The sequence below is a fragment of the Capsicum annuum genome, chromosome 7 (assembly GCF_002878395.1).
Source record: "Capsicum annuum cultivar UCD-10X-F1 chromosome 7, UCD10Xv1.1, whole genome shotgun sequence".
NCBI lineage: Eukaryota > Viridiplantae > Streptophyta > Magnoliopsida > Solanales > Solanaceae > Capsicum > Capsicum annuum.
The window spans coordinates 98,747,109-98,751,036 of record NC_061117.1 but is presented as its reverse complement, the minus strand read 5'-3'; the positions used below and the strand labels follow the sequence as shown (position 1 = coordinate 98,751,036).

Here is a 3,928-nt window from a genome sequence, read left to right as displayed (position 1 = left end):
ATAGGATTTGGAAAAATTTTATATCATTGGAAAGATAATTCAATTTACTATGCAATGGCAGGCTCTAAACTTACAAATAATGAGTTTTTCAAAAATTTTATAGATGAACACTCATTTATTGATACTTATATTATGATAAGGAAATGAGGGGTATTACACTGAGCTTGTGGTAGAAAATGTTAGATAAAAGAAAAGATTTACGCAATTTGAGAATATAGGGGATAGACATTTGTGGGCCAAAGCAAGTAATGAGAAATTTACTTTATAGATTGTTTGGGATATGCAAAGACTAAGATCTGATAATATTGAAGATGTACGTGCAATCTAGTGTAAAGGAATTCCTTTTATGTTTGGTTTACTTATATGAAGTGTCTAGTTAAGAAAGGTTCTTATATAGCTATAATACATCAATGGGACCCTAATATATCACAGAAATGTGGATGTTGTAACACGCCAGAAAGGGAATTAATTGATCATTTATTCCTAAATGAGGCAGTCGTAAAAAAGGTTTGGCATCACTATTGTGATGCAACAAGTACTACTGACCAGATATTAAATTTAAAGTAAAGTGTGAGAATATGGAGGGAGAAAAATGGCAATTCAATAGTAAAAGTTCTATTTTAGGCGATCCAAATTCTAATCTTGTGGTTTCTTTGGAATGTAAAAAAAGATAGATTTCATGGTGTCTCTATCATTATGGAAATATTTTTGGGAAAATAAATGGTTCTATTGCAAAGTTTATTAAACTTAGGTTTAAAATAGAGATTGCTGGTTTTTCAAACGTTTGCCTAATATTTTTATGACTTATATGGTTATAAAGTAACATATTTTGTCAATATAGGTGATATGGAGTCCTCCTTTTAGTAAGTGGTTAAAAATAAATACAGATGGAGCTTCAAGGGGTAACCATGGTCATAGTTCAATTTCTTTTTGTATCAAAAAAGTGGAAGGAAACCTAGTGGTTCTTACAGGATTAAGGATCTAGATAATGTTTGATGTACTCTTTTAAAAATTCTATATAGCAGATTATGGTGGAATCTGACTCTTGGAAAATGGTTCAAATCATTCAAGGGAGATGATAGGCGCATTTATACACCTATTTTCCAACTTTTAACCGCGTTTAAGCTTAGTTTTGAGGATAAGTTAATGTGTTTGTGTTCACATCTATTGATCCTAGTGTAAAGGTTTAATAATTCTCAATTTTATAAGGTTTAAGGTTAAACAAACCTAATATAAAGAGTTAAATAACAAAGGTAAGGCTAGAAAATTCTAACTTGTCAAACAAGGCATAAGTTATGATTATTCTTGCGTTATTTTGATAAACTTTATGTGTTGTATGGTCTAATAATTTTGATAAGATATTGTAGGAGAATATTGGATATTGTTTATTTGATATTACTCTCAACACATGAGCACAATGGATGAGGAAACAAGAAGCAAGCTTCACGTGACCGATAGAGTAGTTTCCAGGTAAAAATGATGTAGGGAACTGCAGAGGCACATGGGCGCAAGGCAAAAAATCCTGCTACCCTCCTAGGAGACTGGAGAGGTGCGTATAATAGATAAAAAAAACTACAAGAATCCTCAAGAGGTTATACAGGAGGTACCTAGTGTCAATGAAAAACCCAGATAACAGTCCTATTCTACACGGGAATAATAAGTTCTAGTCCTAGAATCAGTTGGAAAACTTACGGGTACCGATAATTAATACTTGTGGGAATTATTGTACATGAATTGAAGGATATAAATATAAATTAGACATCTAGAACTTGGAATTCATCACAACATATGAAATCAAAACACACGCACTCTAAAATTGAAAAAACATGGTTTAAGTCGAGGGCAAACCGGTCAATGCATATATTTCATGTGGGTGTAATTATAGATGACATAATGAGATATTAAATAGAGATTATACATAATTACAAGACACCTTGGTAACATAGATAATTTGGGGAGGAAAACAAGACATCATGGAGATCAAACTAGTGTTCTTTCTTCTTTTACTTTCTTTTTTTGTAATTATATTTATGAACTCATCTCAAGTGATTCTTTGTAAGACTATCAGTGGATAAACACCCTCCTTATAGGGTTGAGTCTACAACATAATTTCTTAATTATGTCTGTATAGTTGGTTTATATGCTTATCATGTCATGTGATTGATGATGCGTTCTTACTTTGCTATTCTAAAGAGGCATGAACTTTAGGATAAATCCAATTCTTAAAATAAATTGAACACATGATTTGAGATACAGAACAAAGAAATGAGGGAGTGTGGATGAAATATTTAATTGATTAGGGGATATTTGATACATGATGATTTTCTTTAAGGATGAAGATATGCCTAAATGCCCCACTTTGTTAATAAAATAGGAAGATATCCAAGAAATCTGAATTGGAGACTCGCATTACCACTCAACAATATAGTTTTGAGACAAATTTAGGTAGACAACTTAGAGGTTACTATCCTCGAGTTAAACTATCAACCTCGTAAATCACCAATCATGATAAATAGTAACACCTTCTAGAAACTATTGTTACGCATGAATATGAAGTACATCTTAACCCTGAAACTTTGCATGTATTATTTACAATCCAAATTTCATATGATTGTATTTTGTTACTTTGTTTATAATTACCAAACTTATACTATTGTTACAAATTCATACTTGTTAAATTAACAAGTATACTTAGAATTGGTGAATAAATAACTTCAAGTCACTTGGGTATTACAATCCAGCTCTCAAAAAGATTTAATTTATTACTTGTTTGACAATGTATGCTTGTATGTGCGCTAGGACACAACAAGTTTTGGGAGCTATTGTTGGGGACTTGAAAAATTAGCAACCTTCAAATTTTTAGTTTTACATTTTTTTTTTGGTAAGTGCTAACAACTTGGTCTTAGCTACTGAATTACAAAAAAAGGTTTGAATCTTAAAGAAGCTAGCAAAGGAGAAGAAATTGGTTGACCTCATCTAAAATCTTAGAGGTTCTTTCACTAATTGAGGAGATAAGCTACGTCTTTTTATCAATTCCTGCAAGTTCAATAAGGTGATACCATTCTTGCATTCATGTGTGATGAGCAACAAGGCATACAACAGTGAGCGATGTATCAATCCCACTCACAACTAACGTGAACTCTAGCCTTTGCAAACCAAATGTAGGAGGCAGATTTGAGCATAAACTAAACATGGTGCAATAGTTTCACACAAGTAGATAGTTTACAGTCTTACCCATGAGGATCCACAAGTCAACCTTTAACACTTTGTAGAGATCAGTGACACATTCATTCCCACAAAAATCTTCACAGGTTATGTGAGGCTTAGTCTATTCCCATTCTCAGTCTTGGGTGGAGCAAAGAAATGGTCAAGGCAGAACCCTCAAATTGAATCACAATTTGGGATAGCTTGGCAAAGAAGTTCCTTACTCAATTCCTATCATCTTGCTAAACTACAAATTTAAGAAGTGAGATCTTAGGTTTCTTACAAAGATATGATAAAAATCTCAACCATGCATGGAAGAGATTCAAGTCAATTCTAAGAGATTACCCGCATTACAAATAGCCAAATTAGGTACTAGTTGAACCCAACAATGCATAAAATAGTGAGGTAACATCATATTACATTCTAAATACTTATGAATCATAACAAGGATATTTTAATCACATATATCTCATTTTTATACAACTATAGCCCCTTTTTCCATGGTTCCTGAAAAACTACCAATAATTGAAACAAAGAATTCCCATAGTCATACACCATGTTTCCCTTATCATTTTATAACCAATGACAAGACAACACTATTAATTTAAAAAAGAGTTTCCATTAACCACATAGAAAATAATTTCCTATAACAATCAACACATAACCAGGTTACCAGCTTTCATAATTTCAAAAATTCATGAAAGTAAATCAACCAGAACTAATA

General features: G+C 32.1%; 1 non-coding gene across 1 annotated transcript; it reads right to left on the bottom strand.

The window, feature by feature from the left end:
• Positions 1–3,456: 3,456 nt before the first annotated feature.
• LOC124886266 lies at positions 3,457–3,563 on the bottom strand. The gene has a single exon (XR_007043352.1). It is a non-coding gene; the product is annotated as a small nucleolar RNA R71 (small nucleolar RNA).
• Between the last annotated feature and the right edge of the window lie 365 nt (positions 3,564–3,928).